Source organism: Rhinoderma darwinii, chromosome 3 (assembly GCF_050947455.1).
Source record: "Rhinoderma darwinii isolate aRhiDar2 chromosome 3, aRhiDar2.hap1, whole genome shotgun sequence".
Taxonomy (NCBI): domain Eukaryota; kingdom Metazoa; phylum Chordata; class Amphibia; order Anura; family Rhinodermatidae; genus Rhinoderma; species Rhinoderma darwinii.
This window is the reverse complement of record NC_134689.1, coordinates 304,102,182-304,127,657: the sequence shown is the minus strand read 5'-3', so window position 1 is coordinate 304,127,657 and position 25,476 is coordinate 304,102,182. Positions and strand designations below refer to the sequence as shown.

The 25,476-nt window shown below is 41.2% G+C and overlaps 1 long non-coding RNA gene across 1 annotated transcript in view; it reads right to left on the bottom strand.

The window, feature by feature from the left end:
- The window catches only part of LOC142748140 (uncharacterized), a 103,077-nt gene that overhangs the window by 46,915 nt on the left and 30,686 nt on the right, over positions 1–25,476 (bottom strand). The window contains exon 2 of the long non-coding RNA XR_012882147.1: positions 18,467–18,553. This is a non-coding gene — a long non-coding RNA (uncharacterized LOC142748140). The remainder of the gene's footprint in view (positions 1–18,466; positions 18,554–25,476) is intronic.

The following is a 25,476-nucleotide window of genomic DNA, read 5'->3' as shown; positions in this document are numbered from 1 at the left end:
AGTATAATGATTCCCATAGCTGCCCCCCACAAAGTATAATGCTCCCCATAGCTGCACCATACAGTATAATGCCCCCATAGCTGCACCCCTGAGCAGCTACAATAGGACCCCCCTCCCATACCCAGTATAATGCCCCCATATGCACCTAATAGAAAAAAAAACATAATTACTTACCTACCGACGTGGGGAGGATCCTTCTCCTCCTCTGCACTGTCCTGTGAGTGACTCATCACAGACAGGCGATAGGTAGTGATGTCACTACATCACGCCTGCCTGTGCCGAGCTGCTTATGGCATAGTGAATGCTAAATCGAGGCGGAACCAGCGCGGCCAGGCTGGGACACTGCTCTGGTCCTGGCATCACTGTCCATATTCACTGTCCATATATGGACAGCGATGTCAGGGGCTTTCCCAGAGATGGAGCTCTGCCTGGGAATCCTCTCCTTCTTACATCACTGTCCATATATGGACAGTGATGCCTTAATGACGGCAGCATCAGCACCCGGCAGCCGAGTGGGCCCCCCCAAGTGAAGTGGGCCCCGGCACTTGCCCCCGTTTGCCAGGTGCTGATGCCGACCTTGTACAGGTACATAGTTACATAGTTACATAGTTGATAAGACACAGGTACATCAAGTCCAACCTATAAACCTACCGTGGTAATCCAGAGGAAGGCAAAACCCCCATGAGGTGGATGCCAATTGCCTTATTAGGGGAAAAAATTCTACCTGACTCCAAATATGGCAAACAGAATAAATCCCCGGATTAACATCCCATCTCTAGAGTCTAGTACCCATAACCTGTAATATTATATTTTTCAAGAAAGGCATCAAGGTCCTTCTTGAACCTGTTCAAAGAATCAACCATCACAACATACTGTGGCAGAGGGTTCCATAGTCTCACTGCTCTTACAATAAAGAATCCCCGTCTCTGTTTTGAAACCTATTTTCCTCTAGACAGATATTAGAGGATGCTCCCTTGTCCTTGTTAAGGGCCTAGGTGTAAAAAGATCATTAGAAAGATCTCTGTACTTTCCAATTATATATTTGTACATTGTAATTAGATCGGCCCTAAGATGTCTTTTTTCTAAACTGAATAGCCCCAAGTTTGGGAACCTTTCTTGGTACTGAAATCCACCCTTTCCCTTAATTACCTTGGTCGCCACTCTTTGCACCCGTTCTAGTTCAGCCATGTTCTTCTTATACACAGGTGCCCAGAATTGTACACAATTTTCTCTATGTGATCTGACTAGTGATTTATCTAGAGGCAAAACTATGTTCTTGTCATGTGCATCTATGCCTCTTTTGATGCATCCCATGATTTTATTTGCCTTGGCAGCAGCTGCCTGGCACTGGTTGCTAAAGGTAAATCTACTGTCCATCAATATCCCCAAATCTTGTCCTGTAGTAGTATTACTCAGTGTTTTACCATTTAATGCATAATTATAAAATCTGTTTCCTTGGCTCAAGTGCATAACCTTACATTTATCCACATTAAACTTCATTTGCCATTTATCTGCCCACACCTCCAGCTTCCCCAAATCGCTCTGTAGTATTACATTAGGGCATGTTCAGACGTGGCGTATTTTTGCAGACACTGTCCGCATCAATGCCGCACATAATCTGCATTGCAGATTCCGTTGCGCCTTTGCCTAAAATGTGAAGTAAATTGCTGCGGATTAGTCGTTGCGGATTCAGGGGAAGAGAACATCCTGCTCTCTTTTAAAACATTCCATCTCAGTCTGGCTATAGACCTCAAAACACATAGGTCCAGCCAGAATGATGAAATATCCCGTTCGTGAAAGCAATCTGCAACGCAACACACATAACATCTGTGGATCTCATTGCGTAATTTTGCAACTCCATTGAAGTCAATGGAGAAATTCCGGCACAAGTACGCATCAAGTCCGCAACAGCCAGTGTATGCTGCGGACACCAAATTCCGCACCGCAGCCTATGGTTCGCAGCGGAGTTGTCCGCAACGTCTGCACAAAGATAACTAAAAAGGTGTGGAAACCAATGGACCGACTGTCTGCTGCGGATTTCCAGTGCGGACTGTCCGCAGCGGAATTCCACAGCAATTCCACCACGTGTGAACGTACCCTTATCCTCCCTTGTTTTGATTACTTTACAGAGCTTAGTATCATCTGCAAATACTGAAATTATACTCTGTAAACCCCTTACAAGGTCATTTATAAAGGTAGACAGGACATCTTGCTGTCCCCTTCCCCTCTTCTATCTCCATGTCTTTCAATTTTGTATATATTTGTCCTATTGTCTCACAATGGTGCATGCTAGGAGTAGTATATTAAGGTAAAGGCACTCCTATGTTGTGGCAGGAAAGTGTACATATACCCTAGAAAGCTAGAAAGTCAAACACATCCTCTTAGGGCTAAATGCACATGTTGCGTAATTTGGTGAAGAAAATATGCATCAAAATTGCAGATAAGCACAGGCAGGTTAAAGAGGCTCTGTCACCACATTATAAGTGCCCTATCTCCTACATAAGGAGATCGGCGCTATAATGTAGGTGACACTAGTGCTTTTTATTTAAAAAAAAATATCGGTTTTCACCACTTTATTAGCGATTTTAGATTTATGCTAATGAGTTGCTTAATGCCCAAGTGGGCGTATTTTTACTTTAGACCAAGTGGGCGTTGTACAGGGGAGTGTATGACGCTGACCAATCAGCATCATGCACTCCTCTCCATTCATTTACTCAGCACATAGGGATCCTGCTAGATCCTTATGTGCTGTCTTATACTAACACATTAACAATACTGAAGTGTTTAGACGGTGAATAGACATTCCACGGGATGTCTATTCACAATCTCTGCACTTTGTTACTGTTTCTATGGTAGTTACAGCAGAGGAAGCGTGCTCTCGTTGTAACCTGTCATTTACAGCGAGATCACGCTTCCTCTGCAGTAACTACCACAGACAGAGTAACGAAGTGCAGGGATTGTGAATAGACATCCCGTGGAATGTCTATTCACTGTCTAAACCCTTCAGTATCGTTAATGTGTTAGTATAAGACAGCACATAAGGATCTAGCAAGATCCCTATACGCTGAGTAAATGAATGGAGAGGAGTGCATGATGCTGATTGGTCAGCATCATACACTCCCCTGTACAACGCCCACTTGGTTTAAAGTAAAAATACGCCCACTCGGGGATTAAGCAACAGATCTTTTTTTTAAATAAAAAGCATTACTGTCACCTACATTATAGTGCCCATCTCCTTCTGTAGGAGATAGGGCACTTATAATGTGGTGACAGAGCCTCTTTAAATCCACATTTAGGCTGGGTTCCCACATGTCGGATACGCTGTGTAAAAATCACGCAGCGTATCCGACCTGGAACCCGCAGCACCACATTGTGGTGCGGCTTTTCAAACCGAATTTCCGCTGCGGAAAGCAGTGCTTGAAATAAAAATAAAAACCAGTCGATACTTACCCCCTCCCTCTTCTCTACGTGTAGTCCAGCCTCCGACGATAATGTTGCAGGCCATGTGACGCTGCAGCCTGTGCTTGGCTGCAGCGGTCACATGGGATGAAACGTCATCACAGGAGGCCAGACTGCAGGAAGAAGGAGGGCGTTCTGGGTAATTATGATTTCATTTTTTTTCGTAGTTGCAATTTTTGCGGCGTAAGCACTGCGAATACGCCGGAAAAGTCGCAACACTTGGCTTTCTGTTGCTGGATTAGCAACAGAAAATCAACAAAAACGCAGCATAAATTGACATGCTGCGGAATTAAATTCTGCACCGCAGGTCAATTTATTAACGTTTATGCTGCATTTTTTTCCCGCAGCGTGGGCATGGGATCTTCTAAATCTCATCCTCTTTGCTGCTACTGTAAATGCTGCAGAATTTCCGCACAGAATTCCGTTGCGGAAATTCCGTAGCGTTTAAACTACATGGGAACCCGGCCTTAAGGCCCCATGCACACGACCATAAAAACTCCCGTAATTACGGCCCGTAATTACGGGCCCATGGACTTCTATTGGCCACGGGTGCCTCCCCGTATGCTTACGGGAAGGTGCCCGTGCCGTTGAAAAATATAGAACATGTCCTATTTCAGGCCGTAATTATGGCACGGGCAGGCCCATAGAAGTCTATGGGGCTCCCGTAATTACGGGTGACTACGTGTGTGCACCTGTAATTACGGGAGCGTTGCTAGGCTACGTCAGTAAATAGTCACTGCCCAGGGTGCTGAAAGAGTTAAACAATCGGCAGTAACTGTTTCAGCAACCTGGACAGTGGCTACCGATCACAATATAGATAAAGCTGTAAAAAAAAAAAAGACGTTCATACTTACCCAGAACTCCCTGCTTCTTCCTCCAGTCCGGCCTCCTGGGATGACGTTACAGCCCATGTGACCGCTGCAGCCAATCACAGGCCAATCACAGGCTGCAGAGGTCACATGGACTGCCGCGTCATCCAGGGAGGTCGGACTGGATGTCAAGAGAGGGACGCGTCACCAAGACAACAGCCGGGTAAGTATGAATTTATTTTACTTTTATTACGGAAAGGGCTGTCCCTTCTCTCTATCCTGCACTGATAGAGAGAAGGGCTGCCGATTAGTGCAGTGCAATTTTGTAGCCAAAAACGTGCCCGTAAATACGGGTGGAATGCTGGTGACACCGGACCCGTATTTACGGGCACGGGTCCATAAAAACTGTTGCAATACGGGTCGAATACATGTGACCAAGGACTCGTATTTACGGCAGTATTTACTGGTGGACAAAAATACGGTCGTGTGCATGAGGCCTAAGAGTGTGGGTTTTTTTATAAGTTTTAGGTGCGTTTTTTATTTTAATGTGGGTACAGGTGCAGATTTTATGCTGCGGATTTTGGTGCATTTTGTATAAACTGGTCAGGTACAATTCTGAGACGGAAACGCAAGATTAATTGACATGCTGCAGACTTTAAAATACGCACTGCAGGTCAATTTAAGTGCCGAAAAATTCTGCAACGTGTAGATGACATTACTTGACATCTAATTTACTTTGCTGGTACTGTATTACGTTGCGGATTTGCCGCTTGAAATTCTGCATGGCATATCCGCACATAATGCTCATCGTGTGCATATGGCTAAAGGATTTAATATATCCAAATCTTAAATTAAATAAATAAGATTTAATTTAAAAAAAAGAAATAAACAAAAAGAAAAAAAAAAGAGCACTGTGAGGCATGACTCAATAATAAACTTTTACCCCAATCCGCACGAGTAAGTAACTATACGTCGTGGCGGGAGGTTACTTCCCGCACGAGGACGTATAGTTACTGAGTTGTTTGCGGTGCACACTATCGGCGACAGTGCGCACCGGGAAACGGGAGGTCAGATGTCGCCAACAGCTGACACTCCACTCTTGCTGGCCAACGGTCCTTTGCCGCTAATTTTGGCGAATTAACCCGTTAAATGCAGCGATCGGTTGCAATCGCCGCATTTTAGGGATTTCTAGCATATCGACAGACCCCGGTCCGAAATCGCGGGGTTTGCCGATAGTTAGCATGGCAAACGGAAGCCAAACAATGGCCTACGTGTCTGCCATGGACGGAACCCCATCAGGACCAACCTCCGGCTGGTCCTGATAGGCTTCCTGTCAGAGTGACAGGAAGTCACTGTGTCGTTCCCGATGCACATTGTCGGCGACAAGGCATGCATCGGGAACTGGGAGGTCAGCTGTCCCCGACAGCTGACACTCCTGTGTTGCCAATCAGCGGCTCATCGCCGCTGATTTCGGCAATTAACCTGTTAAATGCGGCGCTTGATTGCGATCTCCGTATTTAAGGGGATTGTAGCACATCAGCAGCCCCCATGCAATTGTGAATAGACATCCCGTGGAATGTCTATTCACTGTCTAAACCCTTCAGTATCGTTAATGTGTTAGTATAAGACAGCACATAAGGATCTAGCAAGATCCCTATACGCTGAGTAAATGAATGGAGAGGAGTGCATGATGCTGATTGGTCAGCATCATACACTCCCCTGTACAACGCCCACTTGGTTTAAAGTAAAAATACGCCCACTCGGGGATTAAGCAACAGATCTTTTTTTTAAATAAAAAGCATTACTGTCACCTACATTATAGTGCCCATCTCCTTCTGTAGGAGATAGGGCACTTATAATGTGGTGACAGAGCCTCTTTAAATCCACATTTAGGCTGGGTTCCCACATGTCGGATACGCTGTGTAAAAATCACGCAGCGTATCCGACCTGGAACCCGCAGCACCACATTGTGGTGCGGTTTTTCAAACCGAATTTCCGCTGCGGAAAGCAGTGCTTGAAATAAAAATAAAAACCAGTCGATACTTACCCCCTCCCTCTTCTCTACGTGTAGTCCAGCCTCCGACGATAATGTTGCAGGCCATGTGACGCTGCAGCCTGTGCTTGGCTGCAGCGGTCACATGGGATGAAACGTCATCACAGGAGGCCAGACTGCAGGAAGAAGGAGGGCGTTCTGGGTAATTATGATTTCATTTTTTTTCGTAGTTGCAATTTTTGCGGCGTAAGCACTGCGAATACGCCGGAAAAGTCGCAACACTTGGCTTTCTGTTGCTGGATTAGCAACAGAAAATCAACAAAAACGCAGCATAAATTGACATGCTGCGGAATTAAATTCTGCACCGCAGGTCAATTTATTAACGTTTATGCTGCATTTTTTTCCCGCAGCGTGGGCATGGGATCTTCTAAATCTCATCCTCTTTGCTGCTACTGTAAATGCTGCAGAATTTCCGCACAGAATTCCGTTGCGGAAATTCCGTAGCGTTTAAACTACATGGGAACCCGGCCTTAAGGCCCCATGCACACGACCATAAAAACTCCCGTAATTACGGCCCGTAATTACGGGCCCATGGACTTCTATTGGCCACGGGTGCCTCCCCGTATGCTTACGGGAAGGTGCCCGTGCCGTTGAAAAATATAGAACATGTCCTATTTCAGGCCGTAATTATGGCACGGGCAGGCCCATAGAAGTCTATGGGGCTCCCGTAATTACGGGTGACTACGTGTGTGCACCTGTAATTACGGGAGCGTTGCTAGGCTACGTCAGTAAATAGTCACTGCCCAGGGTGCTGAAAGAGTTAAACAATCGGCAGTAACTGTTTCAGCAACCTGGACAGTGGCTACCGATCACAATATAGATAAAGCTGTAAAAAAAAAAAGACGTTCATACTTACCCAGAACTCCCTGCTTCTTCCTCCAGTCCGGCCTCCTGGGATGACGTTACAGCCCATGTGACCGCTGCAGCCAATCACAGGCCAATCACAGGCTGCAGAGGTCACATGGACTGCCGCGTCATCCAGGGAGGTCGGACTGGATGTCAAGAGAGGGACGCGTCACCAAGACAACAGCCGGGTAAGTATGAATTTATTTTACTTTTATTACGGAAAGGGCTGTCCCTTCTCTCTATCCTGCACTGATAGAGAGAAGGGCTGCCGATTAGTGCAGTGCAATTTTGTAGCCAAAAACGTGCCCGTAAATACGGGTGGAATGCTGGTGACACCGGACCCGTATTTACGGGCACGGGTCCATAAAAACTGTTGCAATACGGGTCGAATACATGTGACCAAGGACTCGTATTTACGGCAGTATTTACTGGTGGACAAAAATACGGTCGTGTGCATGAGGCCTAAGAGTGTGGGTTTTTTTATAAGTTTTAGGTGCGTTTTTTATTTTAATGTGGGTACAGGTGCAGATTTTATGCTGCGGATTTTGGTGCATTTTGTATAAACTGGTCAGGTACAATTCTGAGACGGAAACGCAAGATTAATTGACATGCTGCAGACTTTAAAATACGCACTGCAGGTCAATTTAAGTGCCGAAAAATTCTGCAACGTGTAGATGACATTACTTGACATCTAATTTACTTTGCTGGTACTGTATTACGTTGCGGATTTGCCGCTTGAAATTCTGCATGGCATATCCGCACATAATGCTCATCGTGTGCATATGGCTAAAGGATTTAATATATCCAAATCTTAAATTAAATAAATAAGATTTAATTTAAAAAAAAGAAATAAACAAAAAGAAAAAAAAAAGAGCACTGTGAGGCATGACTCAATAATAAACTTTTACCCCAATCCGCACGAGTAAGTAACTATACGTCGTGGCGGGAGGTTACTTCCCGCACGAGGACGTATAGTTACTGAGTTGTTTGCGGTGCACACTATCGGCGACAGTGCGCACCGGGAAACGGGAGGTCAGATGTCGCCAACAGCTGACACTCCACTCTTGCTGGCCAACGGTCCTTTGCCGCTGATTTTGGCGAATTAACCCGTTAAATGCAGCGATCGGTTGCAATCGCCGCATTTTAGGGATTTCTAGCATATCGACAGACCCCGGTCCGAAATCGCGGGGTTTGCCGATAGTTAGCATGGCAAACGGAAGCCAAACAATGGCCTACGTGTCTGCCATGGACGGAACCCCATCAGGACCAACCTCCGGCTGGTCCTGATAGGCTTCCTGTCAGAGTGACAGGAAGTCACTGTGTCGTTCCCGATGCACATTGTCGGCGACAAGGCATGCATCGGGAACTGGGAGGTCAGCTGTCCCCGACAGCTGACACTCCTGTGTTGCCAATCAGCGGCTCATCGCCGCTGATTTCGGCAATTAACCTGTTAAATGCGGCGCTTGATTGCGATCTCCGTATTTAAGGGGATTGTAGCACATCAGCAGCCCCCATGCAATTGTGGGGGTTGCTGATGCTTGCGATGGCATCCAGAGGCCAGGCAACGGCCTCCAGGTCTGCCATGTATGGAAGCCTATGAGGACCAGCCTCTGGGTCCTCGTAGACTTACTGTCAGGGTGGATTCACACGAACGTGTATTGGGTCCGTGCGGGCCGCGTGGTTTTCACGCGCCACGCACAGACCAATACAAGTCTAAGGGGCAGTACAGACAGTCCGTGCTTTTTACGCAGCGTTTGTCCGCTGCGCAAAAAGCGCGACATGGTCAATATCTCCGCGTATTTCACGCATCACGCACCCATTGAAGTCAATGGGTGCGTGAAAACCACGCAGGTCGCACGGAAGCACTTCCGTGCGAACTGCCTGTTTCGCGCACCAGCTGTCAAAAGGATGAATGTAACCAGAAAAGCACCACGTGCTTTTCTGTTTACAAACTTCCAAACGGAGTGTCTTTGAGATGAGCGTACCCGGACAACCGAACCGAACTTCACCGAGTTCGGCCGAACTCGTTTTGGCCGAACCTGGCAAAAAAATTTCCGGTACGCAACGTCAGGAGATAGTCACTGTCCAGGGTGCTGAAAGAGTTAAACTGTTTCAGCACCCTGGACAGTGACTTCCGATCCCAATATACATGAACGTGTAAAAAAAAAAGAAGTTCTGACTTACCGATAACTCCCGGCTTCTTCCTCCAGTCTGACCTCCCGGGATGACAATTCAGTCCAAGTGACAGCTCCAGCCAATCACAGGCCAAGCACAGGCTGCAGCGGTCACATGGACTGCGGCGTCATCCAGGGAGGTGGGGCCAGATGTCAAGAGAGGCGCGTCACCAAGGACGCGTCACCAAGGCAACGGCCGGGAGGGAAGTTCTCGGTAAGTACGAACTTTTTCTTTTTTTTTAACAGGTTTCTCGATATTGTGATCGGCATTCACTGTCGAGGGTGCTGAAAGAGTTAACTGCCGATCAGTTAACTCTTTCAGCACCCTGGACAGTGACTGACGTCGACTAGACTCATCTCTATGATGGCGGCTGTGCGAAAATCACGCAGCCGCGCATCATACACGGAATGACACACGGAGCTGTCAAGTGGTTTTTGCGCGCGCAAAACGCTGCGTGTTTTGCGTGCGCAAAAACGCCACGCACGTCTGAATCAGCCCTCAGAGTGACTGTGACGTCACACTGACAGTTGGAATACGTTACACTACCTTGGTAGTGTAATGTATTCTAGCAGTGATCAGAGCTGCAGGTAAAAAAATAAAGTGCAAAAAGTTTAAAAAAAAAGTTAATAAAAATGTTTTATAAAAGTGTAAAAATAAAAGTTTTTGCTTTCCTATAATAAGTCATTTATTATAGGAAAAAAATGAAAGCGTTAAAAAAAGTACACAAATTTGGTATCACCGCGTCCGTAATGACCCAAACTATGACACTATAAAGTTATTTTTCCGCACGGTGAACGCCGCAAACAAAATAAACGGAAAACTGTCAGCATCGCTATTTTTTGGTCACCACCCCTCCCAAGATATAGAATAAAAAGTGATCAAAAAGTCGCAATTACCCCGAAATAGTACCAATAGAAACTACAACCCGTCCCGCAAAAAACAAGCCCTTACACAGCTTTTTTGACTAAAAAATAAAAAAGTTACTGCTCAGAATATGGTGTCTCAGAAAATAAATTATTTTATAGAAATGTAATTTTATTGTGCAAACGCTGCAAAACGTAAAAAAAATATATACATATGGTATCGCCGTAATCTTACCGACCCGCAGAATAAAGTAAAACATAATTTATTGCGCACAGTGAATGCTGTAAGAAACAAAGAATTTAAAACGCCAAAATCTCTGTTTTTTGGTCACCTTAGCTCTAAAAAAAGATGTAATAAAAAGTGATCAGGGATGTATGTACCATAAAATGGCACCAATAAAAGTTACAGCTCGTCCCACCAAAAATAAGAAATAAAAAAGTTCTGGATGTCAGAATATGATGATACAAAACAATTATTTTTTTTTAACAAATAGTCTTTTCTTTGTAAAAGTAGTCAAATCTAAAAAAAAACTATATCAATTTGGTATCACCGTAATCGTATTGAGACGCAGAATAAAACTAAAGTTGTCGTTTTTAGCGCACAGTGAAAGACTTAAAAACAAAACCCCAAGAACAATGGAGGAATCACAGTTTTTTCCAATTTCAGCCCGCAAATTTTTTTTTTTCAGTTTCCCAGCACATTTTATGGTACTTTAAATGGTGTTAATAGAAACTACAACTCCTCCTGCAATAAACAAGCCCTCACACCGCTATATTGACGAAAAAATAAAAAAAATATGGCTCTTGGAAGGGGGGGAGTGAAAAACTAAAATGAAAAAGCAAAAAAGGATCAGTCCTACGGTTAATTAATTTCTAATAAAAAAAACATTACCACATACGGGAGAAATTGCTTTACAAATGCTGGGGTGCTTTTACTCTTTTATCCCTTGTGAAAATTTAAAAATTCAACATTTTAGTGGACAAAAATGTTGATATTAATTTTCACGGCCTAATTGCACTCAATTCTACAAAAAACCTGTAGGGTCAAAATGCTCACTATACCCCTAGAAAAATTCCTTGAGGGGTGTAGTTTCCAAAATAGGGTAAATTTTCGGAGGTTTCCACTGTTCTGGTCCCTCTGGGGCGTTGTAAACCGAACATGGCATTGAAAACCAATCCAGCAAAATCTGCGCTCCAAAATCCAAAAGGTGCTCCTTCCTTTCTGAGCCCTGCAGTGCGACCAAACAGCAGTTTATTACCACATATGGGGTATTGCCATAATCGGGATCAATTGCTTTACAAATTTGGGGTGCTTTTTCTCCTTTATTCCTTGTAAAAATGAAAAAATTCTATGTTTCCACAGGAAAAAAGGTGATTTTCATCTTCACAGACTAATTCCACAAAATTCTTCCAAAAAACTGTGGGGTTAAAATGCTAACTATACCCCTAGAAAAATGCCTTGAGGGGTGTAGTTTAAAAAATGGGGTCACTATTGGGGTTTTCTCTACTGTTTAGGTACCACAAGACCTCTTCAAACCTGACATGGTGCCTAAAATATATTCCTAAAAAAAGGAGGCCCCAAAATCCACTAGGTGCTCTTTTGCTTCTGAGGCCAGTGCTTCAGTCCATTAGGACACTAGGGCCACATGTTGGATATTTCTAAAAACTGCAGAACCTGGGCAATAAATATTGAGTTTTGTTTCTCTGGTAAAACCTTCTGTGTTACAGATTTTTTTTTATTAGAATTTTGGCAAAAAAACTTTAATTTGGAAAAATGTCACCTCTACTTTGCTTTAATTCCTGTGAAACGCCTAAAGGGTTAAAATACTTTCTGAATGTGGTTTTGAATACGTTGAGGGGTGCAGTTTTCAAAATGGGGTGATTTATGGGGATTTTCTAATATAGAAGGCCCTCAAAGCCACTTCACAACTAAACTGGTACCTGTAAAAATAGCCTTTTGAAACTTTCTTGAAAATATGAGAAATTGCTGCTAAAGTTCTAAGCCTCGTAACGTCCTAGAAAAATAAAAAGACGTGAAAAAAACAATGCAAACATAAAGTAGACATATAGGAAATGTTAACTAGTAACTATTTTGTGTGGTATTACTATCTGTTTTACAAGCAAATACATTTAAATTTAGAAAAATGCTCATTTTTGCAAATTTTCACTAAAATGTGAAGTTTTTCACAAATAAATATTGAATTTATCGACCAAATTTTTTCACTAAAATAAAGTACAATATGTCACGAGAAAACTATCTCAGAATCATTTGGATAGGTTAAAGCATTCCAGAGTTATTACCACATAAAGTGACACATGTCAGATTTGAAAAAAATCATCTGTGTCCACGAGGCCAAAACAGGCTGTGTCCTGAAGGGGTTAAAGCGGACATCCTGTTATAAATAACTTTGCGTAAATTAAAACTTTTAGTACTATAGAAACTTTGTAATATATCTTAATAGAGAAAATGGCTCTTTCTCCACTTATAGGCTACTTTCTGCCTCTCCCCTGTTTTTTAAAGGGGTTTTCTGACCAGATATGATTTTTAAAAATCATATTTGCTGCATTACTTGTGCCCTCGAAAGCCCACCCAAATACCTGTTTTTATTATGCTTCCCCTCTGAATTTCACCTCTTCTTCTCGTGCAGCCATTTGTTTACATGCCGCACTTCCAGTCCAATCCAGCATGCTGTGCGCCTGAAAAAGGACTAAGCATGCGATCTGAAATAAATTAACTGCGCATGCTCAGTCATTATAAGCTGTGAACAGCAGACGCTTCTATAAAGGAGAACGGGTGCAGACTCAATGGGAAAGTGAACTGAGCATGCGTCTGGGAGGACATTCGGCTCATGTTCAGTTGAAGATGCTGAAAAGCCGGCCCACGACTATCTACTGATAGGGATGATGGTGGAGCTGATGTACCCATACACAGATAATGGGTGATGTGTGCGTGACCTCAGCAGATGAAGAGACATTCTGGCAATCGGCTTCACGTGACTGTCGGACCAAACGGGGAAACAGTAGGTTTTTGGAAATGAAAGTATTTTACAATGTTGCTTATTTTGCATTGGATAAGAGATTGAGGACTGGTTTCTCTCCTCAGACAACATCTTTCATAGAATTCACTCATAGAATCCATAGAACAAAGAGGCAGAGAGAATATGATATTTTAAGCTCCACTGAGAGATCAGGTTACAGCTGCCAATGCAAGTTTATGGAGAGGAGAAGGGAGCAGGAGAAGGGAACTGAAGAGTGAGAGAAAGAAACTAATGTGCTGCATCTTCTGGTAAGTTTAACTGTCTCACCCCAGTGCTGGATTTACAGCTACACTGCTCCTTACTGCTATGTAATGTCCTCCATGCTGCTGCAGCTTTTAGTAAGTATTATACCTCACTCCGCTGCTGGATTCTCAGCTAAAATACTCCTTACTGCTGTATAATGGAACATGTCTGTATGCTGTGTATAGCAGACTATTAGAAGCTAGTGTTTTGCTTCCTCCTCCCCTCCCTTCTCCATAGACTTCTATAGGCAGCTGTAAACTGAACAGTTAAAGGGAATTTATCACCTAGATTTTATTTCCTAATTAAAGCCAGATAGTAAAGCATATTATTTTTTTTCTAATCTGTTTTTAGTTTTCAATTATAGATTTTTTTTATTCTATTTTCTGTACATTATTATGGGAGCAGCCATCTTTTCTGAACTGCTATTATCAGCAATTAGATATAGACTTTACAGTGGCCACCTGGACCATAGGAAACAATGGATCTGACCCATTGACTTTTATGGGAGAGTTTTCTAGGCATGCTCTGTTACCTGTGCAGAGGTCATTGTGCAGCAAGGAATAGGAGGGTAGCAATTGACTTCTCTCGGAGAGTGTTGTGGGCATGCTGTTATCTGTGCAGAGGTCACAGTGCAGGGAGGGAAAGGAGGGCAGCTGTGTCCATCGCTTATTGTCAATGGTGGATCCTGTTTTATCTATATCAAGGTGTTACCTGTCATTGTAATCCTGCCTTTGATAATAATCTGAGAAGTGATCTCTACAGAACAGGAAATTTCAGTCTATTGTGAGGCTTAGTGGCCAGAGTGAAAACGGCAAGATTTTATGATTATTTTTTAATATTGATAATGAAAAAAACATCACAAAAAATAAATGCTTAAAAAATCTGATTAATATTAAAACTTAAAACTTAAAAATAGATCATTTTAGAGGCATGGCCTAGTAGATTGCCTGTCAGTCTTACACGAACAGGAAATAATGCTTTGGAATACTAGGTATACCAAAGAAATAAATATGCGATCAGAAGATCGCATTATAAAGTCCTCTAGTAGAACTAAAGAAAAACACATATCAGATATCGCCGCGATCGTAACGACCCAAACAATAGAGTTAATACATTAATTAAACCGCTGGGTGAAGTCCATATAAAAAAAAAACACACAAAAACAATCGGCAAAATGCTTTTATTCCATTAACCCCACCAAAAAAATTAATAAAAGTTAATCAATAAGTCCCCTGTACTCCAAAATAGTATTAACAAAAACGACATCTCATCCCGCAAAAAACAAGCCCACATGTAGCCACATCGACGGAAAAATAAAAAAGTTGTGGCTCTTGGAAAGCGGCGAAGCAAAAACAAATAATTTTTGTTTAAAACGGTTTTAATTGTGCAAAAGCAGTAAAACATTAAAAAAAACTATACATATTTGGTATCACCATAATCGTACTGACCCATAGAATAAATTGAACATGTCATTTAACCGCACAGTGAATGGAGTCAGTTTGAAACGTTTTTTTCAATTCCTTCCCAAAAAATTTTATAACAGTTAATCAATATAATATATACAAGCAAAAATGGTGCAATTTGAAAAATACAACACGTCCCGCAAATTACAAGCCCTCCATAAAGAAGTTATGACTCTTGGAAAACGGGGAGGAAAAAAATAAAAGGAATGCTTAGTCATTAGGGCCAAAATAGGCCTGGTTCTTAAGGGGTTATTCAATGGCATAAGGCTAAAATCAAAACAGGAGAACAGGACATAAGAGTGTAAAAGTCTGCTTATGCATTTTAGCCATGCAGATGCATACCGAAGTCATAGCATACCGAAGTTAGATCGCCTTAGGTTTCTATGGTGATCTAAGTTGAGTTCCGTAGAATCAAAAGAATTGCCGGTCTAGCAGCCGTATTACAAACATTAAAATATGTCTTAAATAAGCCTGAATGAGATATTACAGTCATGGCAGGCAAGTATGCTTTTTTCCATGTCATAGTTTTGTATTTCCCTTTCTTATTGACCCCTGCATCATATAAGGATCCCAATATATCAAAAACACTCAAAATCTACTGTATGTATTGCCCCTGGGTGATGGGTGTATTGCCCCTGTATTTAACAGTCCCTATTATGGACCTAATTCCCAGAACCCTGTGTTTCTACTGAACCAAATTTAGATTACTACAAAACCCTATGGTGATCTAAGTTCAATTCAGCAGAACCCAAGCGTCTAGATGTTAGGCCTGTAATATGAACTGTTAAATATGGGTGCACTATGCCCATCTGAAACTAGCCTAATTCTAATAAATAATTACAAATGATTTCTAAAAAAAAAAAAAAAAATGTCAATAAAAATATATTTTTATTTTCCTAGCTAGATTGGGACTGGGTAACTGTTTATTTGTCAGTGTGTTTTCATTTTGTAATTTCGATTCTTTACTCTTAGCAGTCAAAACCAATTCAATAAAAAAAATAAAAAAAACACTTTACCTTAATCCAATAGATTACTCTAAACTTGCAAATGAAAACATGTAACAGTAAAGAGATGGATTAAAGTCTGAGATTCAAAGGGACTATTATAGGGCTCCAATTCCAACAATATGTTCCCTAGTTGAATACAGTTAAAAAAAAAACATGCAACAAGAAAACGGTCAATGACCGTATTCCTCATTTGCCTATCCAACACTGTGTCTTTGATAAATGAATCCTTGTAAACAATGCATTTAGGGATTAACATGTAAAAGAATCATTGCTGAAGCGTAAATTTCAAAACATATATTTGTTTTGTTAAGCAAAGTTTTTTTTGTGCGTGTATTTGTATGTGTTTTTTTTCTGTAAAGAATACAATGTTGTAACAGTCCTTATGCCACAAAATGGGCCAGCCATTGAGATGGAAGCAGAGTTCTCATGACTGTTACTCTGTTCTGCCAGCTTGTTGTTTGCACTCTCTCTTCGCCTTTTCAAGATCCTATTTCTGTATTTATCCGCAGCATTTCCTTTCTATGCACGGCCCTTTTGATTATTTCAAAGAAGAGTTAGGGCCTGCAGTTTTAATGAAGTCCATTCAATCAAGCCCATGGAAGCATGCATATTGATGCCAGCCTGGTAAATGACTGACCAGGGAACACATCTGATGATAGAGGGCTGCCAGAAAAAATCTACAGCTCCTCCAGCTTATTCATTTCTGCTTTCTCATCCATTACTAATAGTGTGTGTATTCTGTAGGTATCAATTATGAACTAATACTGGTAGGTGTATCTGTTCTAGACACTTATAATGGCTTATTACAAGTCTAGTATGAGAGAAATGAATTGGAGGTTATGCCAGTAGGAATTCTAGACATCTATTATGGATTACTAGCAAGCATATGAGGAATATGTATGTCAATGAAATCTGGACATTTATTAATATATACTATGTGTTGTAGGCAACAATACATGTATATGTCTAAAATGTAGACATTTATTACCCATTTATACCAGGATATCCATGACTTGTAGATCTATGATATAGTTAATTGCTAGTCTCCTGTGAAATATGTATATTTATAATTGATAAGCAATATTATGTATATGTATAGAACTTGTATGTGTTTGATTTGTGGGTTCTTTTTGTGTGTGTGTGTTTGTTTTATTACGAGTTTATTTTAGAATAGATAGTAGGTTGCGCTTGGGAGACGTAACTATGTATGAGTGCTAAATTCAGATGTAGCAGCGCTGAGCTCAAGTCAACTTTCTTGCTTTGTGACCACACTACATTTTTTATTTGTCACATTGCTGCAGTATTAGCCATATGCATATATACATATATATATATATATATATATATATATATATATATATATATATATATATATAAAACTACAGTTAACCCACTAGGTTACCTAATACAATCAGCACGACTACATTGTTAACAGACTATATAATTATGTTATTTCATATATAAAAGAAAGATATGAATTATGGTTTCAATTAATATTGATAGAATTTCATTTACAAAAATTCCATTTTAGTGGTCACAATGTACGCAACTTTTTAGGGTGCAGTCACACGTGATGTATGTGCCTAGTGTTTCCACAACGTAAAAATACATCGCAGAAAACGGTACAATGTCCAATAGGAAAAAAATATCCGTAACTCAGAAATATTTTGGCATTTCTTTCATTGCAGAATATGTTTTCCATAGGCTTAGATTGTAAAGTTTTACGCAGCGTATTTTTACATTGCAGAAATACAAGGCAAATATGCCATGCCCTTAGGGCTTGTCCACACAACAGAAAATTTCTGCAGCAATTCAGTTGAAAAATGCAAGACATTCCGCTGCGGCAAAAACGCACCATTTCCTGCAGTTTTTACAAGCAGGAATTGACATGCTGCGGTCCGCAGGTCAATTTCTTCACTGAATTTTTACGCAGCCTGTGGATGAGATTTGTTAAATCTCACCAACTATGCTGCTACTGTATTCTGCTGCGTTTTTTCAGTCTGAAATTCTGGGCGGAAAAAACGCTGCAAATCCGCAGTGTGTGGACGAGCCCTTAGGGTATGTTCACATGACCTATTTTCGGCCCTTTTTCAGGCTGTAAACGGCCGAAAAATGGCCGAAAACTCGGAAGCAGAACGCCTCCAAACATGTGCCCATTGATTTCAATGGGAAAATGGCGTTCCGTTCCGACGGAGCGTATTTCGCAGCGTTTTTTCACGCGTAAAAAAACAGCCGCGAAAAATAACTGCAGGACACTTCTTGGGACATTTTTGGAGCCGTTTTCCATAGACTCTATTGAAAAAAGCTCCAAAAACGGACGTAAATACGCTGCGAAAAACGCAGCGAAAATCGCAAGTGGCACAAAAAACATCTGAAAATCAGGAGCTGTTTTCCCTTGAAAACAGCTCCGTATTTTGGGACGTTTTTGACTGTGCGTGTGAACATACCCTTAGACTAGTGGTGATCTATTCATGAAATAGAGACACATACGTGGGTTAGTTAGGACTTACCTGTCTAGAACTTTAAAATGCTGCGCGTACAAGACAAGACTTCCACCTCATTGGTACAAGTGTAGAAAATGGTGAGCATTTATGAGCCTGAACAAGAAAAACATCAGAATGTGTTAGACGCCCCTGGAAATAGAGTGCTGTGTTCATTGTTACCTGTTTGATCCATCCTCCAACATGTGGTCTATAATTACAGGTACAATTTGTTCCACCAACCCTCTGTATGGTGAACATTTTATTATAACCAGGTATGTGGAAGGGGATATGTAGGTGAACCCATTGAGTCAATGCAGTGTATCACTAGAACGTTAATGAAAGAGATGACTGACATAATTCTCTTTTATAAACAATCCCATAGATTATGGTGGATCAGGTTGTATATTGTAAAATACAAAAAGTCTTTAGATGTATTCATTAATGCTGATATAGATGAAGAGATACGATAACATTAATGTGCATTTTCATTGACTGGACCCACATTGCATCCATGTAACCACATAAATTGTATTACATAAAATATATATATACATATACATACGTACGTGTGTGTGTGTGTGTGTGTGTGTGTGTGTGTGTGTGTGTGTGTCTGTGTGTGTGTCTGTGTGTGTGTGTGTGTGTGTGTGTGTGTGTCTGTGTGTGTGTGTGTGTGTGTGTGTGTGTGTGTGTCTGTGTGTGTGTCTATGTGTGTGTGTGTGTGTGTGTGTGTGTGTGTCTGTGTGTGTGTGTGTGTGTGTCTGTGTGTGTGTCTGTGTGTGTTTGTGTGTGTGTGTGTGTGTGTGTGTGTATCATTTCAAGTGCCCATATACAGGACTGTAATGTTTGTTTTAGGTGAAAATGTATATGGCTTTAATCGCTGCAAATGAATTTCAATCACAAAATATCTGAATTCTTTTGAGAATTATAAGAGTATTATATAATAAAGTTTTATACAAGCAAATATAAAATATTTGTTTTAGTTATTAATCGTAACCTGTAGGTGGCGCTGTTGCTACTAGAGCTTTTTTTGTATTTGCAGCATTTTAAAGAAGGCGGGACACTAATAAATATTGCAGTTATTTTAAAGAATAAACGGTTATTTCTGTTTAAATACATTGCCATGTTCTTTTGTATTTTCATGTATGCCGTTTTTGTAAAGTTGTCGTTAATTAGCAGTTATCCTTTCGGACATATGTAAAAGCTCACACATTCAGCTACATTGTAGGAGTGATGAATGTCATTTTATATGTTAAAACGTGACTGCCTGTTGTTATATTTATTCTTACACTAATGTAAATTTACAGGCTTCCTAGTTTGCCTGTGCTGGTGAAAACACTGCCAAGACTCCTTTTACTGAACGTATTTGCTTAAGACGCTGGGTTTATAGTTTGGGAATATTCAACTCCTGAAAGTTTTTTGTTAAGCTCCTATGAAAAGACTCAATGGCTGGGAATACCATTCTAATGACATGGGAGCACAGCTTACTTAGAAGATGAAAAGAGACTTGTAGTCTCATAGCAAACCCTTACATTCGTCAAATAAGGAGCCCTAATGATGGGGTGAGAGCCAGTGAATGCCTAAAACAAACTATAGAACAGCTAAAATAAAGCAGCCAGGGGTTTAAGATATATTAAATTACCATGATTAGGAATTTAGGCATGGCTCAATCCTGTTGGAGAGGCTGGGGAGACTGAAAGTACAGCTATTCATTTCTGGGGAGAAGGTCATGGGGTCAGGGAGGTTCACAGGACCTGCTTCCATTCTTATGCTAACACATAATGCAGACACTGGGGCTTACTGGCCTGGAAGATATAAATGATTTTGCAATAATCCCGGACCCTCTGTTTGTGAGCGGAGTTGGTCTATATCTAATTGCAGCTCTGCCTCCTTATATTACAATCAGACTTGTTATGATTCCTGTGACAAGTAGCATTTTCCTTTGGCAATATTATGTGAGTAAGGTGATGATGTTTGGGTGTGTAAATGCCTAAATTTCCCAATGACTGTATTAATGAAAGAGAAACAAGTTGATACAATGGCGGACGATTATATTGTCGTTGTATAGGCATTCTGCATTTCTATTTGCTATATAGTGGACGTTTCCAATTATTCCTTTGAAATGTTTTAAATATTGGTATTTGTAGACTTTGACGTTTTGTGTTACTAAGGCCTTTTGATGTCACTCCAATGGGACCATAGAATTGCCTTGACCAAATTTATGTATTTTCAAAGCAGAACGCACCTCCTATACATAGATATGCAAAACATGGCATGAAATATAATGTAACATGACATCATAATAGATGCATTTAAATGCTTACATTGTATGGTAAACCTACACAATCCAAGCTAAATGAATAGAAAATTACAAGATCTTGTCTGATTTTTACAAAAAATATTATTTTCCCATAACCCCTAGGATTATTTTGTAATTTACATTATGTTAGGATTTCAAAATTGAGTCAGCAACATTTTGTGTAGATAAAGGGAAATGTAAAAAATAAGCTTCCACATTTTAGGAAAAGTTTTACAGAAATTGAATTTTTGGGAGATATCTATAAGTTTGTCATTGTATCAATGAATTTGTGGATTTTTTTTTCTGGCGATATTAGTTCAATCTGTTTATCTGTACAATAATCACAGAGAGGATTTTATGAGAACTAGAATCATTTCACTTCTTTTAGGCCGGGATCACTCAAAGTTTTGATGCAGTTTTTGGCTCAGTTCTTTTTTTAGCCAAACACAGGACACAAAAGAAAGAAGATGCACCAGTCTTTTTTTTTATATATACCTTTCAATCCTTTTGGATCCACTTCTGGTTTTGGATCAAAAAACACGGCCAAAAACTGCACCAAAAACTGCATCAAACCTTGTGTGTGATCCCGGCTTTAGAAGAATACACACTAAATTCCATTACCAGGTGATTTTTTTTCACTGATGCAGCAATAATTAATATATCAAGATGTTCAAGATGTTTTTGTTGGGGTTTTGACACTGTTTTTGCAAAAATGTCAGGAAAATATTTCCCTGTCATTTTGGTGAAAAAAAACAGCAGAAACTGCACCAAAAATGACATGTGTGAATACAACTTTAACATACAGTTCTATGGAGAAGGCAGTCTACATTCTTTTGGTGGTATAATTCAGAAACGGAGCTGTAAAATGTGTACAGAGAATAAAACAAAACAAAGAACTACCCAAAAATTATGTTGAATTCTTTAACTCCTTGGGCCAAAATGAATTTGGTGATTTTCATTCCTTTTGCTATCTGACTAAATCTTTAATTTTATATATAGATTATAACTTATAGGGAATGTAGATAGATAGATAGATAGATAGATAGATAGATAGATAGATAGATAGATAGATAGATACGATTAGGCCCAGCAGCTCTGCCAATATAATGAGCGATTCTGTGATCAGGCAACCAAGGAGACAGAAATGCTCCAGTACTACTTCTACCTTCTTTCCAAAGCCTTCGACTAACACAAGCAGAGGGGCCTCATAGCTGTGGTTGCACAGCTATTTGCTGGAACACCCTAGAACCATGCACCATGTTTTTTTTAGAATAAAACCCCCAACTGCATGATGTAATATCACGTGTGGACAGTTGTTAAACAACTTGTAGCTTGTGTCCATGAACTCTACTGTGTTTTAAGAGCAATTTATTAATTTGTTCAGAAAATTGTAGATATAGGCTACGAAGGTAAACTGAAACGTTCAGTGTTACCTTATTGAATTTATATCCTGATGTAAAGGACAGTCTCAAAGGACATGGGTTAGCCACTGAAAATGTATGAAGGTTGAGTTCACACATTGCGATATGTTGCAGATTTTGATGCAGATTTTTTAGCCAAATCCAGAACCGGTTCTAAAAGGAATGGAAAATCTAAAGGAGGAACTTTTACTTCTCTTTACTCCTGGATCCACTTCTGGCTTTAACTAAAAAATCTGTGCCAAAATCTGCAAAAAAACCTGCGATGAACATAGCCTTAGGGCATGTTCAGACGTGGCAGAATTGCTATTGAGTTCTGCTGCAGACAGTCCGCAGTGGAAATCCGCAGCAGCTGTTTTTTCCATTGGTTTCTATAAATTTGTAGGTAACTTAGTTCAGATGCTGCAGAAAATAACAGTGCACATTTTAGGCTGCAGTGCAGAAATGTCACACCGCAGTATGCACAGGCTGTTGCGGAGAAACAGCGTATTTTCACTGCAGATTTCAGCCTTTGCAATGCAAAAACTGAAATCTACGGCAAGTCCACTGTAATATCTGCAATGTCTGGATTACCTGTCAAGTATTAAAATATTACTGCAAATTCGCAAAGAATCTGCAGCAACATTTTCAGCGGAAAAATTCCACCAAGTCTGAACATGCCCTTAGGGCATGGCCAGACGTGGCGGAATTGCTCTGGAATTCCGCTGCGGACACTCCGTAGCGGAAATCCGCAGCGGACCCGTTTCTCCATTGCCTTCCACAGCTTTGTGGTTGGGTTCGTTTGCACGTTGCGGACAATTCCGCTGTGGAGCAAAGGCTGCGGTGCGGAATTTGTTGTCTGCAGCATACAATGGTTGTTGCGGACGTGTGGCGGACTGGTTGCGGACTCATTGCGGAATTTCTCCATTGACTTCAATGGAGATTCAAAATTCCGCAATGAAGTCCGCAGATGTAATGTAGATGTTATGTGTGCTGCGGAGCGTATTCGTTTTTTAACATGACATTTCTTCATTCTGGCTGGACCTATGTATTTCTAGGTCTACAGCCAGACTGAGGAAGTCAATGGGGCTCCAGTAATTACGGGTGACTACGTGTGTGCACCCATAATTACGGATGACTACGTGTGTGCACCCGTAATTACGGGAGCGTTGCTAGGAGACGTCAGTAAATAGTCACTGTCCAGGGTGCTGAAAGAGTTAAGCGATCGGCAGTAACTGTTTCAGCACCCTGGACAGTGACTTCCGATCACAATATATATCAACCTGTACAAAAAATAGAAGTTCATACTTACGGAGAACTCCCTGCTTCTTCCTCCAGTCCGGTTTCCCAGGATGACGTTTCAGTCTTAGTGACGGCTGCAGCCAATCACAGGCCAATCACAGGCTGCAGCGGTCACATGGACTGCCGCGTCATCCAGGGAGGTCGGGCTGGATGTTGAAGGAGGGACGCGTCACCAAGACAACGGCCGGTAAGTATGAAATTCTTTTACTTTCACTAGGGAAAGTGCTGTCCCTTCTCTCTATCCTGCACTGATAGAGAGAATGGAAGTACTTTCACCTCAATACGCAGCGGCTAGTCCGCATCAATTTAATGCCCATTTTGGGCAGATCCGCAACAGAATCTGCAACGCAGATTCTGTGCGGCATTGATGCGGACAGTTGCGGAAGAAATCCGCCACGTCTGGGCATGCCCTTAGGGTGCTCGCGCCCCCTTTTGTTAGGCCCTGGCTCATTTTTTTGAAGGAAAAAGCGGTGTAAAACTCCCAAAAGTAGCATCAGAAATCTGCATTAATTTACAGTACAATACATGTAAAATGTGATTTGCTAAACCCATCCTCATGTAGTGGAAAAAAATGTGCGTGGAATTCAGGGCATGCTGCGATTTCTTAAATGAATGCCTATTATCTTGAAGAATAACAATGGCAAATCCGCTGCAAAGTCTGTGACAAAATCCACATGTGATACATTCGCTGTGGATATGCAGTGAATTCATAGCAAAGTCTGCCCCTGATTTTTCCAACACATCTGTTTGTACCATAAAATGAACATTTACCAAAAAAAAACATTTGCCTCCAGTTAAACATATCAACGTATTAACATAAGGGTGTGTTCACATCAGCGTTAGGGTCCATTTATGGGTTCCGTCAGACCTTTCCGTCAGAGAGACCTATTAATGGAAAGGCAAACGGAAATCATGGCTTCTATTGCAAATGGTTTCCGTTTGTCTCTGTTCCGTAAGGTTTCTGTTTTTTTAGCGGAGACAATAGCGCAGTCGTGAAAAGTGTTTACAATGTACAGTGACTGAACATGTTGAACACTATGACTTCAAGATTCGTTCAAGTTCCATAAGAGGATTTCGATACAAAGAAAGACAGTTTTAAAGTAATTTATAATACTAGTGCCATACTAATCTACATTTGTGGACATAACCAATACCAAGCCAGGTGCGCAACTAGGGGTCGATTCCAGGGCATGTGCCCCGGGTGCTGGGTGCCAGGCTGATGCCAACAAGCCCCTTTGCCTTGTGCAAGATATTTATGTACAAGAAAGAAAACTGAACCTTTGCCCCAGGTGAATTAAAATTTACCTACAGCTCGGACAATGCACTTTACAGTTATAATTTCTAAGCTTTGTTAACAAAAATGGCCAGATACAATCAATCCACGTAGACCAGTATGAACTGAAGACTCATAACTAGACTTTCCATCACCCGGGCCAAATATTCAGTTTGCTGCCCTAGCCTGTATTCTAATAACCTGGTCTGTAGGCGCCCTCCTCTGGCAGCCAGCACCTGAGGGCATAATTCCAACCAAACCCCCAGGTACGCCCCTGCAAACTGTCTTTTTAATGGCAACCCCAGCAGTAGCAAATACACCCAGATTTGGCCATGTGAAAGGGCCTTGTGCTCACTCTATTATTTTCTCTATTGAGGAACATAACCTTTTTGTCACAGTTGACGTACAATTAGCCACCTGCAATGAGCCGGAGACATAAACATTTTTGCCACTTCCAATTGGGAGTAGCTTAAGCATAGTTCTATTCTGTATAGAGACGTGCCATACGTTAGCGTGGGAGTATTGTCTAAAGCATGCTGCTGTATGGAGATATATACCGCTGCACGCTGCACTCTGCTTGAACTTAATCTTGCTTAAAATTATACACTTGCCAGAAAACATTTGACTACGCCATTTACTGTCTTCCTGGAATGCTGCCGTGGAAGGAATACAATTATAGTTTGTATTTTTGGAATTCTTACACCTTCCGCTCATCACCATACAGAATAGACAATAAACCAAAATAATATTTGCAGCTTTCAGCCTTATA